Raw genomic sequence first — 19256 nt, forward strand, 5'->3', positions numbered from 1 at the left:
AGCACTGATTATGCTCAGCCATGCCATCCAGCCTATTGGAGTCCACTTCAGTGTCAATATCTCATCTTTTATTTGTACAAAGCAGAGACACCACTGGTCACTATTCAGAAGCCAATGAGTCCTCTTGGCCTCTTTTAATAAAGAGGGTACCTCATTCATTCATATAAGAATGGTGAATTTTAGCTGTATACTAAATGATAATCTTGTAATCTCTCAGACACTGAGTCTCCTCCAGAACCTAATAATTTTCTCTGTATCTCTATTAAGAACCACCTAATATATCAAGATCCAAACAAGTACTTAATGGATGCTTTAGCACTTGAAAAAGCTGTCTGAAATATATGTGCCATGACTGTGAGTACACACATTACAGAACAAATACAACTGTTGTAACATATAAACAGTAAACCAAGGCACAGTCCAAAGTCTCTTAAAGAACAGCAAATAACAGGAAAAAACAACTCAGTAACATTAGCCAGTAGCAAACCAAGCAGTCTCAAACAATAAGTCTCAGCCTCAGCCTTCTTGTAAAGATGGATTTCAGTTTCCTGGGATTCTTCTAAAGGAAGATATGTGGTGTGAGGCTGGCTGACTAGCATTCATGGCTGGATGAACTGTTCAGATGCATGGTTTGATCAGCCAGCCAGGAGAATGCCTGCTCAGTCTCTCTATGTCTCTGCGCACCTTGCAGGACTTCTTGCTGTCTGCTCAGGAAGGGGCAGCACAAGTCCCTGGATCCTGAAGAGCCAAAGAGCTGTGTAAGTAAAACAGAATAAGCATCGCTGTTCCCAGTCCCCAGCTCTGCTGCTTTCACGGGTACTTCTTTGTCTACTGGGATCCATGGCATTCATTACAGAGGTGGGTTCCCTGCACAGTATCCACAGCTTCAGATTTTTTTTTTCAGAATAAAGCTGAACTCTGAAAGGTTATTTTAGACATAGCCAGTTTCCTGTTAAGTTCTTCACTTTTGAATTTGTTATTTTTCTTACTAGAGTACTAGTCGCTGCTGTCCCCTGAAGCACTTGTGTAGCTCAGGTGAGGCTTGATGAAGCAGACTGTTCTCTTTTGCCAGTCACAAAACCACTGTGTTTGAAGTAAATGAATGTATAAGCTAGAATGCTTGATTGCACAAATCCAGTCTTTCAGGAAAATGAGATGCTCACAGTGCTCCAAGACAATCAGGCTGTTGGCTGTTCTGTGCTGCTCCTTTAGTCATACAGCTGAGCAATGTTAAGCATTTATGCTTCTGTTAAACATTAAAGGGATCAAAACAAAATTATCTGAGGATGCAGATAAATGCTGATAAAATTATTTTCCGTCCACATGTAGCCATGCAGAGCAGGTAGAACTCAGTGATCGCAGGGCCAGTTTGCTTTAATGTTTGCTGTTCTCAAACATGCATAATTGCCCTAGGCAAACATACTTCGGAGAGAAGAGGTCCATGGCCATAAGCAGATGTTCTACCAGATATACCTTCCTAGCTTATTGCCAGCTAATTATACAAGTGCTAAAACATCTCCTGAGGTGTGTTATGGCCTGCCTTGAGGCTTTAGTTTCCTGACTGTGCAGCTTAGGCACCTGCTACAACGTGCTAAACCAAGCTAAATTTCTTTTCTATGAAAAGCAGAGCAGAAGGAATAGTTAACATGCATCTGTTTTTTTTTCCACTGAAAATGAATTTAGCATCAGTTCAGAAAGTCCCTCACTCAGGCTTTCTTTGAGCCTTGGTTTAGTCATACTGGAACAGGAAGCCTCGGCAGTGGCTGCATGGCCAGCTGAAGAGTAAGGTAGCAGGAGAGAGATTCAATGCTGTAAAGAAGTGTTGTATGCAAGGATTAGGGGTGATTCTGGATTCCCTGCATGACTCTGAGGTGAACCAAAGCATGCTTCCGTACAGTGGGAACACTGTGGCAGAGCCACAAATGCAAATGTTTTTGCTGTTCAGACATTCATCTGTACTTTTCTCTTATTGAACATCAACATGGATTGACTTTGAAACTCTTTCAAAATCTGTCTCTCTTTGCTTTAGTTATCAGTGTTCTCATGAGGTGGTGGCTTGAAGAAGAGGTCCATTGTGCTACCATGGAAGTCAGCAGAAGTTCTACAAGCCAACAGCTGGTCCACCACAGGGTCTGCTTCTGGTGAGGGTAACCTGCAATATGTGCCTACGCTGTTGCTTTGATTTATGCCTTAGTTCATTCCTAACCATGTGACTGTACTCATACTATTTCGCTCCAAGTGTCTGTGGTACAGGCTACCTAGCTCCTTTCATCAGCAAATTCCCAGCAAGCCTTGCAACCTCAGGCAGCCCCAGACATGCCAGGCTGAATGCAATGCCCACCCTCAGCATCACTCTATATAAATAGTTTCTCAGGCTGTTACATAACTCCTGTTATTTTTAGGCACTCTGAAAGAAAAGCCAAGCAAAACAAATAACGGCAATGTCTCAAGCCAGCAGAATGACAGCCTTGGCCAAAGGAAGACTTGGACCAAGTACTTGCAGAGCAGACACAGCCACCCCACTCCAGAAGCTCTAAAACATCCATTTGATATATCACATATCTGGTATAGACATGAACTACTCTGCACCAGCTGACCCAAGGCTGTCTTCACGTCTTGTCTACAAAGATAGTATATGCATTGCCAAAATTCACCGTTGCTTACCGCAGCACCAAACTCCAGCTGAATGGATGCAGTCATTGTGAGGGAGCCAGAGAGGGACTCTGGAGCAGAAGTCAGTGTTAGGTTGAAGAACCTACCTTGAGTATGTCTTGAAGACATACATGGTTGCAGTGAGATTTTTCCTGTGAACTTCCATTCTTGCAACAGGACTAAAAGGTCTGCCTGCCACTGGCCTTCAAGTCAGCAGGGAAGGAAGATGCATCGAGATAAACCACACTCAGCCTGGTGGTGGTTCACGTACGAATCCTCCCTGCGTTTCTTTTTCCAAAAATATTTGTCTTAGCTCGGTTATCCCATTTGACAGATCCTGCATACTCATTTGTACTATAGATAGAGATTAATGAGACCTCTAAGTCAGGAGCTTGTTACTCTAATGAGTCTTTAACATAATAATTTGCATAATTTGAGAGGTAAACATATACATTTCAAACAATGAATATGGAAGTTACAGATGATTAACAGTATCATCAAATTATCCAGAAGGAACATAGATCTATTATTCTCCTTGAATCACAGAATCACAGAACCAACCAGGTTGGAACAGACCTCTGGGATCACCGAGTCCAACTGTTGCCCTGACAACACCATGTCAACTAGACCATGGCACTAAGTGCCATGTCCAGTTTTTATTTAAACACATCCAGAGATAGTGACTCCACCACCTCCCTGGGCAGCCCATTCCAATGTCTAATGACCCTTTCTGAAAAGAAATGCTTCCTAATGTCCAACCCGAACCTCCCCTGGCCAAGCTTGAGGCTATGTCCTCTTGTCCTATCGCTAGTTGCCTGGGAGAAGAGGCTGACTCCCACTTAACTACAACCTCCCTTCAGGTAGTTGTAGACTGCAATAAGGTCACCTCTGAGCCTCCTCTTCTCCAGGCTAAACAACCCCAGCCCTCAGACGTTCCTCATAGGTCAGACCCTCCAGAGCCTTCACCCGCTTGGTCGCCCTCTCTGGACTCGCTCCAACACCTCAACATCTTCTTGAAGTGCGGGGCCCAGAACTGGACACAGTATTCAAGGTGCGGCCTCACCAGTGCCGAGTACACAGGGACGATCACTCCCTAGACTGGCTGGCTACACTATTCCTAATAGAGGCCAGGATGCCATTGGCCTTCTTGGCCACCTGGGCACACTGCTGGCTCCTGTTTAGCTGGCTGTTGATCAGCACCGCCAGGTCTCTTTCCGCCAGGCCGCTTTCTAACCACTCTTCCCCCAGCCTGTAACACTGCATGGGGTTGTTGTGGCCTAAGTGTAAGACCCGGCACTTGTTCTTGTTGAATCTCATGCCGTTGGTCTCGGCCCATCTATCTAACCTGTCCAGATCCCTCTGTAGGGCCTTCCTACCCTCCAGAGACACTCCCACCCAGCTTGGTGTCATCTGCAAAATTTGCTGAGGGTGCACTCAATCCCTCTGTCTAGATCATCTATAAAGATATTGAACAGCACCGGCCCCAGAACTGAGCCCTGGGGAACACCGCTAGTGACCGGCCGCCAGTTGGACTTTGACCCATTCACCACCACTCTCTGGGCTCGGCCATCCAGCCAGTTTTTAACCCATCAAAGAGTCCACCCATCCAGTTGTCTAGGAGGATGCTGGGGAGACAGTGCGAATGCCTTACTGAAGTCTAGATAGACTACATCCACAGCCCTGCCCTCATCTACTAAGCGGGTCACTTTGTCATAGAAGGAGACTAGGTTGTTCAAGCAGGATCTGCCTTTCATGAATCCATGTTGGCTGGCCCCGATGCCCTGATTGTCCTGCATGTGCCGTGAATGGCACTCAGCATGATCTGTTCCATCACCTTGCCTGACACCGAGGTCAGGCTGACAGGCCTATAGTTCCCCAGATCATCCTTCCGACCCTTCTTGTAGATGGACGTTACATTTGCTAATTTCTAGTCAGCTGGAACTTCTCCAGTTAACCAGGACTGCCAGTAGATAATCGAGAGTGGTTTGGCAAGTTCATTTGCCAGTTCCTTCATTACTCTGGGGTGAATCCCATCCAGGCCCATAGCCTTGTGGGTGTCCAACTGGCACAGCAGGTCACTAACCGTCTCCTCCTGGATTACGGGGGGTTCACACAGCCCCCTGTCCCTAACTTCAGGCTCTGGGGGCTGAGTCTCCTGAGCACAACCGGTCTTGACATTAAAGACTGAGGAGAAGAAGGCATTGAGCACCTCTGCCTTTTCCTCATCCCCTGACACTACACTACCCTCCTCATTCAGCAAGTCGTGGAGGCTCTCCTTGACCTCCTTTTGCTGTTATTGTATTTGTAGAAGCTTTTTTTTGTTGTCTTTGACCGTAGCAGCCAAAATCAAAGCAAACCTCTAGTTGAGCTTTGGCCCTTCTAATCTTCTCCCTACACGACCTGGCAACGTCCCTATAGACCTCTCAAGTTACCCAACCCTTCTTCCAGAGCAAGTAGGCTCTCTTTTTTCCCTTAAGTTCTAGCCTAAGTTCCCTGTTTAACCAGGCTGGTCTTTTTCCCCAACGGCTTGTCTTCTTACATACAGGGACAGCCTGCTCCTGAATATTTAGCAATTCCCTTTTGAAGCATGTCCAGCCTTCCTGGACTCCTTTGCCCTTCAGGACCGACTCCCAAGGGACTCGGTCCACCAACCTCTTAAACAGGCTAAAGTCTGCCCAGCAGAAATCTAAGGCAGAAGTTCTGCTCTTGCCCCTCCTTACTTCCCCCACTATCGAAAACTCTAACATTTCATGGTTGCTATTCCCAAGACGGCCACCGACCCTCACATCTCCCACTAGTCCTTCTCTGTTCACAAACAACAGGTCAAGCAGGACCCCTCCTCTAGTGGGCTCATTTACCACTTGCATGAGGAAGTTGTCCTCCACACATTCGAGGAACCTCCTAGATTGCTTCCTCTCTGCCATGTTGTATTTCCAGCAGACATCTGGCAAGGTGAAGTCGCCCACGAGTACAAGGGCCGGCGACTGGGCAGCTTCTGACAACCGCTTGTAAAACGCCTTGTCCGCCTGCTCATCCTGGTTGGGTGGTCTATAACAGACTCCCACCGTAACGTCCACCCTGCCGACCTTTCCCCTGATCTTTACCCATAGACATTCAACCTTGTCATCCTCACCACCTTCCTCAATTTCGACACAGTCCAAGCACTCCCTAACATACAGCGCTACCCCAGCGCCTCTCCTGCTTCGCCTGTCCCTCTTAAAGAGCTTATAGCCATCCATAGCAGCACTCCAGTCATGAGAGTCATCCCACCACGTTTCTGTGATGGCAACCACATCATAACCTTCCTGCTGTACAGTGGCTTCTAGCTCTTTCTGTTTGTTGCCCATACTGCGTGCATTGGTGCAAACGCACTTCAGCTGGGCTAGCGGTCTTGCCCCTGATGCAGGCCTGTCATCTAGAATCTAGATAGAACTGGGATTCACATGCCAGTCAAGCATAATACAGTGGTTCAGTTCCTGACTGACATTAAAATAATGACTTTAGGATAAAAAATTTCATATTTCATACTTTTAAAAAGTATTTAAGATTTTCTTTAATTTTCTTTTAATAGTTACCTATGTAAAAAGCACTCCCAACTAGAGAAGCACAGTGAGAAACACAGCTTAGTTATAAAGATATGTGTAAAATGGTTGTGTTACCATTTTCATATTGCAAAGCCTTGAAGATAATATTTCATCTCTAAAACCTCAGTAAAGAAAGGATATGATCCCATTTTATTTCATTCATTAAACCCTCAAAAGCTTCCTGTCTGTGTATAGTATTTATTGATTCAGAGAAAAATTGTAGAATTCATATATTTTATAGAGTTTTCTGTGTCGTGGAAAGCAAACTTCTTATATTGTGTCCTGGTTTGGCCCAAACCAGGCCGATTTTCCTTTCAGTGATTTTTACTTTCAGCTAAGTCTCCTCTAAGTAACTGCACTTTCTGAAACTAACTGCATGTTTTTGCGGACAGTGTCTGCTTCCAGGACTGATAACGCTCGAAGTTTGTAGTTATCACTGAGGCACCGGTAGGGATGTTGTGCAGAAAGGCTCTTGCTGTACTTGTTCTTGAGAGAAACCAAGGTCACTGCTGAATTCCTCACTGCTTATGAGTGAAGAGCCGAAGGGGGGTCGCAGCTGCAGGGGGGAGCGGACAGGGCAGGTGACCCAAAATTGACCAACGAGGGTATTCCATCCCATACACGTCATTCTCAGTATAAAGCGGGGGGATCACGAGGGTCTCGCTTTTTTTCTGCTATGGCCGGTGTCCAGGGAGGACTCCGTCTGTTTTCCTGCTGCCCCCGATCCCGATCCGTGTGTTCCTGAATCCAGCTCTCGACCGTCGCTAGGCCCAGGCTGGGCCTTCCCGGAGCCTGCCCTGCAGTGCCGGTGGTGACGTGGCTGACTTCAGGGGAGCTCAATCTTGGTTTTGTATATATATTTGTATATATTTGATTATTTCTATTATTATTATTATTATACTTTTTTTTCATTATTATAGTTTATTAAAACTGTTTTAATTTTCCAGCCCAGAAGTCTCTCTCCCTTTTCCCTTTCCCTTTCCCTCTGGGGGGAGGAGGGGGAATAACAGAGGGCATCTGCCGCAGGTTTAATAGCCAGCCCAGCTTTAAACCGTGACAGATTTATTGGCACCCAACGTGGGGCTCGAGAGAAGCTCCGACAGGTTGCTCTGATAAGTCGAATCCCAGCTCCAGTGGGAAGAGACCCGGAGAGCTCAGCCAAGAGAGTATCAGATTTCTTCCTTTGAGATTTACGAGGGGTTGGAAATTAAAACAGATAGCTAAGATGATAATGTTATTTGTGAGCCTTGTGTTACCTCTTTTCTTTATAAAGCTTGTTTTAGAGTTATGTGTAATGATACCTTACTTGCCGTATGCGCTGTGTGTTAGTGCTTTCATGTGGTTTAACAGGGCGTGCTGGTCGAAATGTGTCTTTTTGGTATGGGTTTTGATACTGATATATGTCATGATAAACTGGGCAGTTATTATTCCGATCTCTTATCTCTATGATACAATGATGGGCAGCTTTAATCGCGAATCGGTAGCTGCGCACACCGGGCGTCTTTTAACTGATTTTGATAGTATCTGCTCCTTTTTTGCCAAGCTGATTCCTGCAAAATTCGAACAGGGCATGTCGTTATTTTCGTGTGTCCTGAATGTGTTACTGGTGTGCTATGTGATTAGATGTCAGTGCAGCAACAGCGGGAGGTATCATGCTGCCCCTGTAACCAGGAGAAAACACTGAAAGAAATCAGCTAGTAAAGTGAAGGATGATGACTCAGAGGCTTCTAAGGCAGAGCCAGCACAGGACCCAGGTGAGGGCCCTTCTCAGTCAGAGTCAGGGCCTGACACAGAGAGGGGTTTCCTTGATCGTCTTTTTAAAGAAGGCCCATTACACAAGAAGGACAAGAAAGGTCCTTCTAAAGCAGAACAATCACAGGAGGACTCGGACTCGGAAGTAGAGATAACCTACCACTCCTTATCCCTGAAAGAACTGCGAAATATAAGAAAAGATTTTAGTCGTTATGACGGTGAGCCAATAATTACCTGGTTGCTCCGATGCTGGGATAATGGGGCAGATAGCATAGAATTGGATGGTAGAGAAGCCAGACAGTTGGGATCCCTGTCCAGAGATGGTGGTATTGATAAGATGCTTCCAAGAAGGTCGAACAGTATCAGTCTCTGGAGGCGACTCTTGTCAGCTGTGAGCAAATGGACCACTATAGAAAAAGGTATTAACTACCTTAGAGAACTAGCTGTGCAAGAGATCATTTATAAACACCCTCAGGACATTGTAGATCCTGTAAATCCTGATGAAGTGGAATGCAACCGATCCATGTTCCGGAAGGTTGTGAAGAGTGCTCCACCAACACATGCCCATACATTGTCAATATTAGTCTGGGGAGAAGATGCTATGGCACGACCTAGTGTGGGCGAAATGGCTAACTATATGCCACAGTATGAAGATAGTATTTCTTCCCCACTGCAGGCCCGTGTCTCGGCTGTGGAAAAACTGACTAAGGAAAACAAGGACTCATTTAGACAACTGTCAGACAAACTGTCCAGGATCGAGAATAAACTTGACTCTCTACCTACACAGGCCCGCGTTGCAGCCTTTAGGAGGCAACGCCCTCCTACTGGACCGGCTCAAAGGAAACGGAACACGTCACGAGGTATCCTGTGGTTTACCCTGCGTGATTATGGGGAGGACATGAACAGATGGCATGGACAACCTACCAGTACCCTACAGGCACGAGTACGTGAGTTGCAAGCTAACAGAAATACCAGAGAGAATTTTCCTAGGAGGATGGCTGCTCCAGTTACCAATGAGCAGGACCCCAGTCAGGGTAGATGGGCCTCAAATCCCTTTTTTCCAAGAGTGAATAGGGGAAATGAAGGTCCAATCCCCGTGAGCTGCACGAATCCAATCTTTAATTAGAGGGGCCCTGCCTCTAGCCAGGAGGAGGAGAGGGATAACCGGATTTATTGGACTGTGTGGATTCGATGGCCTGGCACATTAGAACCACAAAAGTATCGAGCCCTGGTAGACACTGGTGCACAGTGCACCCTCATGCCATCGGATCATAAAGGGACAGAATCTGTCAGTATTTCGGGAATAACAGGGGGATCTCAAGAATTATCTGTATTAGAGGCCGAAGTGAGCCTAACTGAAAATGAATGGAAAAAGCACTCCATTGTGACTGGCCCAGATGCTCCATGCATCCTTGGCATAGACTACCTTAAGAAAGGGTATTTTAAGGACCCAAAAGGATATAGATGGGCCTTTGGTATAGCAGCTGTAGAGACTGAGGACATTAAACAGCTGTCTACCTTGCCTGGCCTCTCAGAGGATCCTTCTGTTGTGGGGTTGCTGAAGGTTGAAGAACAACAGGTGCCAATTGCTACTACCACGGTGCACCGACGACAATATCGCACCAATCGAGACTCCCTGATCCCCATTCATAAACTGATTAGACAATTAGAAAATCAAGGAGTGATTAGTAAGACTCACTCACCCTTTAATAGTCCTATATGGCCAGTGCAAAAGTCTAATGGAGAATGGAGATTAACTGTGGACTATCGTGGCCTAAATGAAGTTACACCACCTCTGAGTGTTGCTGTGCCAGACATGCTAGAACTTCAATACGAACTGGAATCAAAGGCAGCCAAGTGGTACGCCACCATAGACATTGCTAATGCATTTTTCTCTATTCCTTTGGCACCAAAGTGCAGGCCACAGTTTGCTTTTACCTGGAGAGGTATCCAGTACACCTGGAATCGACTGCCCCCAGGGGTGGAAACACAGTCCTACTATTTGCCACGGACTGTATCCAGACTGCACTAGAAGAGGGTGGAGCTCCAGAACATTTGCAATATATTGATGACATCATTGTATGGGGTGATACAGCAGCAGAAGTTTTTGATAAAAGGGGAGAAAATAATTCAAATTCTTCTGCAAGCTGGTTTTTGCCATAAAAAGAGGCAAGGTCAAGGGGCCTGCCCGGGAGCATCCAGTTTTTAGGGATAAATGGCAAGATGGGCGTCAGCCAGATCCCGATAGAGGTGATCACAAGAATAAACAGCTATGTCCCCACCAACTAACTAAAAGGAAACACAAGCCTTCTTAGTCGTTGTGTGTTTCTGGAGAATGCATATTCCAGATTACAGCCAGATTAGTACGCCCTCTTTATCAAGGTGACCAGAAAGAAAAATGATTTTCAGTGGGGCCCTGAACAACAACAGGCTTTTGAACAGATTAAACAAGAAATTGTGCATGCAGTAGCCCTTGGACCAGTCCGTATGGGACAAGATGTTAAAAATGTGCTCTACACCTCAGCTGGGGACAATGGTCCTACCTGGAGCCTCTGGCAGAAAAGTGCCAGGGGAGACTCGAGGTCGACCCCTAGGATTTTGGAGTCGAGGATACAAGGGCTCTGAGGCCAATTACACCCCAACTGAAAAAGAGATACTGGCAGCATATGAAGGAGTTAGAGCTGCTTCAGAGGTAATCGGTACTGAAGCACAGCTTCTCCTGGCACCCCGATTACCAGTACTAGGCTGGTATGTTCAAGGTAAGGTTCCTACTACCTCATCATGCAACTGATGCTACATGGAGTAAATGGATGCATTAATATACACAGAGGGCTCGAATAGGAAACCCTAATCGCCCAGGAATCTTAGAAGTGATCATGGACTGGCCAGAAGGCAAAGATCTTCGGAATGCCACCAGAAAAGGAGGTGACACGTGCTGAAGAAGCCCACCGTATAATGAACTACCAGAGGATGAAAGCAGTATGCCCTGTTCACCGATGGATCCTGCCGTCTTGTAGGAAAGCATCGGAAGTGGAAAGCTGCTGTATGGAGTCCCTATACGACGAGTCACAGAAGCCACAGAAGGACAAGGTGAATCAAGTCAATTTGCAGAGGTAAAAGCCATCCAGCTGGCTTTAGACATTGCTGAACGAGAAAAGTGGCCAAGGCTGTATCCTTTATACTGACTCATGGATGGTGGCAAATGCCTTGTGGGGGTGGTTAAAGCAGTGGAAGCGAAGCAACTGGCAGCGTAAAGGTAAACCTATTTGGGCTGCTGAACTTGTGCAAGATATTGCTGCTCGGCTAGAGAAACTAGTCGTGAAGGTACGTCATGTAGATGCTCACGTACCTAAAAGTCGGGCAACTGAGGAACATCGAAACAACCAACAAGCAGATCAGGCTGCTAAAGTGTTCCAAATAGATTTGGACTGGGAACATAAAGGTGAACTATTTTTAGCTCGGTGGGCTCATGACACTTCAGGTCATCAAGGGAGAGATGCAACATACAGATGGGCTCGTGACCGAGGGGTGGACCTTAAAACTATGGACTCTATTGCACAGGTTATCCATGATTGTGAAACATGCGCCGCAATTAAGCAAGCCAAATGGTTAAAACCTTTGTGGTATGGGGGGCGGTGGTTGAAATATAAATATGGGGAGGCCTGGCAAATTGACTACATCACACTCCCTCAGACCCGCCAGGGTAAACGTTATGTACTTACCATGGTGGAGGCGACCACCGGATGGCTGGAAACATACTCTGTGCCCCATGCCACTGCCCGGCAACACTATTCTGGGCCTTCGAAAAGCAAATCTTGGTGGCGACACTGCACACCAGAGAGAATTGAGTCGGATAACTGGTACTCATTTCACAAAACAGTCTCATAGATAACTGGGCCATAAGAGCATGGCATCTGAATGGGTATATCACATCCTCCCTATCATGCACCAGCCTCTGGGAAAAGTTGAACGGTATAATGGGCTATTAAAAACTAACCCTAAAAGCAATGGGGGTGGAACCTTTAAAAACTGGGATAAGCATTGGCCACAAGCTTACCCTGGCTTAGTTAACACCAGAGGATCTATCAACCGAGCTGGCCCTGCTCAGTCAGACCTTTTTACATACAGTAGAAGGGGATAAAGTCCCTGTGGTGCATGAAAGGAATCTGTTGGGAAAACTGTCTGGGTTCTTCCTGCTACGGGCAAAGGTAAACCCATTCATGGGATTGCTTTTGCTCAAGGACCTGGATGTACTTGGTGGGTGATGCTGCAGGATGGTGGAGTCCGATGTGTCCCTGAAGGTGATCTGATCTTGGGTGAGAATACTTAATTCTGAACTGCATGATGTTAATTGCTGCATAATACTAACAGTGTTCATAAGTGTCTTTCAGGTTGAAGCAGTGGTGATGAGACCGGAGCTAGCTGCAAGTGGCGTCCAGTAACCTCCTCGAGACTGACATCTTTAACCTGCACCCGTGGGCACGAACTGTGACAAAGCTCATATCATCTCTCCTACCCCGGGAGACTCCTAGCCAGATGGAAACCCACAATCCTGAACTAAATGAACTTGATGAACTTTTTTTTTTGTATAGAGATGAATCATAAACTAATGTTATCTGTATACATTTTAAATGAAAAGTTAGTGGTGATCTGAGTATGACGTGAATGGTATGGAATAAGGGGTGGAATGTCCTGGTTTGGCCTAACCAGGCCGATTTTCCTTTCAGTGATTTTTACTTTCAGCTAAGTCTCCTCTAAGTAACTGCACTTTCTGAAACTACACTGCATGTTTTTGCAGGACAGTGTCTGCTTCCAGGACTGATAACGCTCGAAGTTTGTAGTTATCACTGATGCACCGGTAGGGATGTTGTGCAGAAAGGCTCTTGCTGTACTTATTCTTGAGAGAAACCAAGGTCACTGCTGAATTCCTCACTTGCTTACGAGTGAAGAGCCGAAGGGGGGTCGCAGCTTGCAGGGGGGAGCGAGACAGGGCAGGTGACCCAAAACTTGACCAACGAGGGGTATTCCATCCCATACACGTCATTCTCAGGTATAAAGCGGGGGATCACGAGGGTCTCGCTCTCTTTTCTGCTATGGCCGGTGTCCAGGGAGGACTCCGTCTGTTTTCCTGCTGCCCCCGATCCCGATCCGTGCGTTCCTGAATCCAGCTCCTCGACCATCGCTAGGCCCAGGCTGGGCCTGTCCCGGAGACCTGCCCTGCAGTGCCGGTGGTGACGTGGCTGACTTCAGGGGAGCTCAATCTTGGTTTTGTATATTATATTTTGTATATATTTGATTATTTCTATTATATTATTATACTTTTTTTTTTCATTATTATAGTTTATTAAAACTGTTTTAATTTTTCCAACCCAGAAGTCTCTCTCCCTTTTCCCTTTCCCTTTCCCTCTGGGGGGAGGAGGGGGGGATAACAGAGGGCATCTGCCGCAGGTTTAATAGCCAGCCCAGCTTTAAACCGTGACAATTGGAATGGCTGGAAACAGATTTTCTAAATCCATGTTTATGAACCAAAACAAAAATGTCTTAATAATCGTCTGTACTTCATGCTTACATTTGGCAGATATTTGAAAGAAATGTTAAGGTGCTTGATATTTGCTGGCCAAGTCATGTTTTTATCCAGGAGCCCTGCTGTGACTTCGAGTGTAATTTTAAGACTCCAACTTTGAAAACTGTAGTTATGCTAGTGGAAAGTTTGTCCATGGAAAAGTCTTACTGGTCTTAAGTAGCTGTTATTTAACTTTTTTTTTTTTTTGAGTAGTAATGATTGGCTTAAAAGAGACTTTAAAAACAGCAGCCTACAATCTTAAATTAGACATGCAAACACAGGTTCTGGATGCGTTAAGATGTCTCTCACTGGCTTGCTTTATTTTCCTCTTTAGCATATTTGCTAAAGAAACACAATTTTTCTCTTAGTCCTAATATAAACATAGTTCATGTGCAAGGTAGTTCTGATCTGATCTATTGTGTTTATACTTTCATGGGAGACAACCGTGTTGATTTTTTTGTAATTGATACTAAAGAAAACTAGCCTCATGTTTTTGCTTGGTTAGGGCTGTAAGAATTGGTGAATTTCTGTGAACAGTTACACAGTGGCTGTTCAATGAGCCGTGCCTAACAAAGTAATAAGGTTTAATTGGCCCAACCTAATCTGACAGTTTGCTGCTGGCACAGTATCTGTTAGTACAGCTGGCTAGCGATGCATGCATATGAAATAAAGATCACTCCTTGCAAGTTTTCTTTGCTTTTCAAGTCCTATGTGGTTGAATTCTTGCAATTTCAAGTTGTCTTCTTGTACAAATTTTGCTTCCCCCGCTCCAATTTAAAAATAGGTCTCAGTTAGTGAGATTAACATGTTCTTCATTTTGAGTTTTGACAGAGGCTATTTTGAAGCTTGGCATTGGAAATGCCTATACAAAATTCATATTCTAGTTGTCTGAGTATGTCAAAAGTTTGGATCACCCAAGAACCCACAATCTGTATGGCCAAGCCCTCAATCCTGTAATATCTTCAATGTGTACCATTGTGTCAGAGTGTAAAAGGCCTGAGTACAGCGCAGAGCTAGGCTTCTCACAGCAGCATTAGGCCTGCACAGCGATAGTCATAGATTTGAGTTTACAGCATCTTCATTTGTACTTCAAAAATGAGACCTTTTCTTTTGTTAGCATAATGACGTTCATAGTACAAGCACAAGATCAGGAAATTACCTTAAACATTTCCAAACCTAAAACTCTAAGCCAAGATTTCCTCATTTTTGCTACATACCACCAAATAGTGAGAGGACAAGAACAAAGCTATGTTCAGCAGCCCTGGATAAGTGCAGCCTCCTTGTGTTTCCCAGCAAAATTCAGCAGGGCTTTGTGAACATCCTGCAAAGAAAGTGGGGAAATTTCATAGGATTGCATCTGAGGAAACCCAGCCCTGTGGCTGGAAAAGAGACCTAGTGGAGAGTAGAGAACTGGAAATGCAAGAAACAGACTGCAGTAGAAAAGAGAGAGAGAGGTGTGGTGTGCTCCTCTAACAACACATGTGCATCCACTCAGTAATAAAATCTTGATCAAATTCTGTCCAGCTGTGTTGTCCCATGGTTTCTTGCAGCAACCTTATAATCAATCAATATGGCAGAGAAATGTTAAAACTTTGAGATCATAATCAGACATTAAAACATTATATTTCTGAAACTGTCCCTCTATACAACGTATTTTACTTTTAAAGAAAATGTAGTCAACAAGTGTGCCAGTGTGTTTTCCCCACAGGTTTTTGCCCCTGTGCAACAGAATCTTAGAATCAAAATCTAGATTGGAAGGAACCTCCAGAGGTCATCTAGTCCAACCCTCTGCTCAAAACATGCCTACTTAGATCAGGTTCCTCAGGGACATGCCTCCAAGGGTGAGGATTTCACAACTTCTCTGGGCAACCTCTTCCAGTATTTAACCACCTCATGGTAAAAATATGTTCCTAATTAGAATTTTCTACATTCAAACTGTTCATTGATCTTCTCTTCATTTTCTGCCAGCTTCAGCATCATGCATCTCTTTGTCATTGTCTGGAAACTTCTAGGCTGTCTTTTACACGCAGGGCGTTGCATTTGCTCAGCTGGACCTTGCTTAGCAATAATTGAAAGAAAACCTCCATGGATCTCCTGCTCCTCTGTCTCTGTCAGATGAGGTCTTGTGTAGCCAGCTCCACATGGATGGTTTGCCCCCTTCCCCTGCCCCCAGGAGAGCATTGCAAAGGCAGTAGAAAGGCTCAAAGGAGAGAATAAAATGTTCATCACCTTCCTCTGCCATGACCTGCTTGTAAAACATAAATGTAAAGTCAGCATTACTGGTGGCTACCTTGAGAAGAGCCAGGTTTCAACTACATTGCTGCTTTCCAGGAGATGTTTTGCTCATTTACAGCTTTCAAGCTGTACTATTCACTGGGGAAACCAGTTAGTACATGGGAGTGAAACCTAATCACACAGTGAACTATTTGTTTGCTGTCTGTCATTTACAAGACAGTGAGAAACGGAATTGACATCTGAGTAAGAAAGCATCATGAAAATTACCCATCTCTCCATCGAATGCCATCAATATTTGTTACAGAAGTTAATTTTATGCTATTTCAGATCTATGACTGAACTGAAAGACCAGCATGCAAACAATGAGAAAAAAGGATTTTAATTAATGTCTTTGAAGTAGTTTCTAAAGAAAGACTGGAACACCCATTAAATCCACAGAGTGCCAAAAATAATTCCTCATTTTTGCCCACAGAAATGAGATACCAGGCTTAGGTCTCAGCGGTTAGTTCAGTGTTGCCAAACTCCATGAATACTTAAGTGTTTAGAGAGGCTGTTTTCCCCTTAAACTTCTCTTGACCTTTCATCATCTTCCCCCACCCAAATTCCACCCCCATCCAAAGCACACATGTCACATCCAACTGGAGCGTTTTGGAAAGAAAGCAGAGATGGATTTCTTGGGGGATCATGGGAAGAACATTTTGGGGATCAATGTCAGTAAAAAAGAAACTAGATAAACATAGCCTTTACTGTTAAAAAATATAAAGATGGGACATATCAGACTCCTATTACTGCCTCTGAACTACTTTGCTCTTTTAATTTTGCTGTGCCGAATTGAATGAAGATGCGTATCTGTGATGCCTTAGTTTGTACAGCAACACAACTACAGAAAGTATTGTTTCTTTTAAAGATGCAAGAATTAAAACTACATGTGTTTACCCCAGCAGTGGTTTTGTCCTTCTCTTTTTCTTCATTTCTTTTTTAGTGCAGAAAGTGAATTATTTCTGCAAGGAGCTTCTACATGTTATACTACCGAAAAAATGGCCAAAAAGTGAGTCACCTCTGACTGGAACAGCTCTGAGATTCATTTATGATTCATAGGACTTTACTGAATCAGTTGGATGTAAACGGGTCTAAACTAAATGCTGGGTTTAACTCCACTGTACCAGATCTACAAAATCAAAAAGAGGAAGGTAACCATCACTTCATTGAGCTTGGCAGGGAGCAGTCTTGGAGCAGATACTCAGGTGGCAATTGCTGGCAGTTAGAACAGATATAAAGATGTCTCTGAAGAGAAACTCCATTTAGAATCATAGAATCATAGGATGGTTTGGGTTGGAAGGGACCTTAAAGATCATCTAGTTCCAACCCCCCTGCCATGGGCAGGGACACCTTCCACTAGACCAGTTGGCTCAAAGCCTCATCCAACCTGGCCTTAAACATGGCCAGGGAGGGCGCAGCCACAACTTCTCTGGGCAACCTGTTCCAGTGTCGCACCACCCTCACAGTAAAGAATTTCTTCCTAATATCTCATCTAAATCTACCCTCTTTCAGTTTAAAACCATTCCCCCTCGTCCTGTCACTACTTGTCCTTGTAAAAAGCCCCTCTCCTGCTTTCCTGTAGGCCCCCTTCAGATGCTGGAAGGCTGCTATAAGGTCTCCCCGGAGCCTTCTCTTCTCCAGGCTGCACAACCCCAACTCTCTCAGCCTGTCTTCATAGGAGAGGTGCTCCAGCCCTCTGATCCTCTTTGTGGCCCTCCTCTGGACTCGCTCCAACAGCTCCATGTCCTTCTTATGTTGGGGGCCCCAGAGCTGAATGCAGTACTCCAAGTGGGGTCTCACGAGAGTGGAGTAAAGGGGCAGAATCACCTCCCTCGACCTGCTGGCCATGCTTCTTTTGATGCAGCTCAGGATGCGGTTGGCCTTCTGGGCTGCAAGTACGCACTGCCGGCTCATGTTGAGCTTTCATCAACCATCACCCCCAAGTCCTTCTCCTCAGGGCTGCTCTCAATCCATTCTCCACCCAGCCTCTATTTGTGCCTGGGATTGCCCCGACCCACATGCAGGCCCTTGCACTTGGCCTTGTTGTACTTCATGCGGTTTGCACAGGTCCAGCTCTCAAGCCTGTCAAGGTCCCTCTGGATGGCATCCCTTCCCTCCAGTGTGTCGACCACACCACACAGCTTGGTGTCATTGGCAAACTTGCTGACGGTGCACTCAATCCCACTGTCCATGTCGTCGACAAAGAAGTTAAACATCACCGGTTCCAATACCGACCCCTGAGGATCGCCACTCGTCACTGGTGCCCACTTGGAAATTGAGCCGTTGACCATAACTCTTTGAGTGCGACCATCCAGCCAATTCTTTACCCACCGAGTGGTCCATCTGTCAAGTCCATGTCTCTCCTATTTAGAGACAAGGATGTCATGAGGGACAGTGTCAAATGCTTTGCATAAGTCCAGGTAGATGACATCAGTTGCTCTTCCCCTATCCACCAGTGCTGTAACCCCGTCGTAGAAGGCCACCAAATTTGTCAGGCATGATTTGCCCTTGGTGAAGCCATGTTGGCTGTCACCAATCACCTTCTTGATTTCCGTGTGCCTCAGTATAGTTTCCAAGAGGATCTGCTCATGATCTTGCCAGGCACAGAGGTGAGACTGACTGGCCTGTAGTTCCCTGGGTCTTCCTTTTTCCCCTTCTTGAAGATGGGGGTTATGTTTCCCCTTTTCCAGTCAATGGGAACTTCACCAGACTGTCACGACTTCTCAAAAATGATGGATAGAGGCTTAGTAGTGCTCTAAAACTGCTGCAGTGCTCTAAAACTGCTGCAGTGCTCTAAAACTGCCACAAGTCTTGGTGCAGGGAGAGCCCCATGTACTTCCAAAATAAGAAAGAAGGAGCAAGAAGTGATTGTGTCATGTCATCTGCCAGCTCCTACACACACTCTTGCCTTGGAGAAAGAAGTTCAGGAAGCCTACCCCAGAGACTCAAGGATAGGCACAAACTGGAGCAAAAACCTTAAAACTAAAACCTTATATATGCCATACAGTACATAAATAAAAGACCATGCAAATTAAAGTGTCACATAAAAGTGTCACAGGAGTGGAAAGTTAACAGAAGGGCAGAACCTTTATACTGAATATTTCCAAGTTTTGAAGCTTTAAGGAGCTTATGTGGGCAGCATGTGAGGGGCAAACCCCAGCCAACCTTTGGACTCCAAGGAACAGAGAAGCAACAGTGCAGTTGCACTTGCACGCGTCTGAGCCTGCACTCTGTGACTAAACAACATCTAACTGATGGAGGTGAAAAGTTCCATGTTAAATCTTCTCTCCTACCATCATTTCCTTTGTTTCTTTTTCCATTGGCATCACTTTCTGGCTTATTTATGCCAACAGCTTTAACATCTGCTAATTAAGTTCCAGTCAAACCTTAGAAAGACTCAAAGTCTACATTTCATGGTGGCCTGCCCAGAC

General features: G+C 45.3%; 1 pseudogene; it reads right to left on the minus strand.

The window, feature by feature from the left end:
- The window catches only part of LOC137661755 (alpha-1-antitrypsin-like), a 29335-nt pseudogene extending 11219 nt beyond the window's left edge, over positions 1–18116 (minus strand).
- Between the last annotated feature and the right edge of the window lie 1140 nt (positions 18117–19256).

The sequence above is a fragment of the Nyctibius grandis genome, chromosome 4, assembly GCF_013368605.1.
Source record: "Nyctibius grandis isolate bNycGra1 chromosome 4, bNycGra1.pri, whole genome shotgun sequence".
Taxonomy (NCBI): Eukaryota; Metazoa; Chordata; class Aves; order Nyctibiiformes; family Nyctibiidae; genus Nyctibius; species Nyctibius grandis.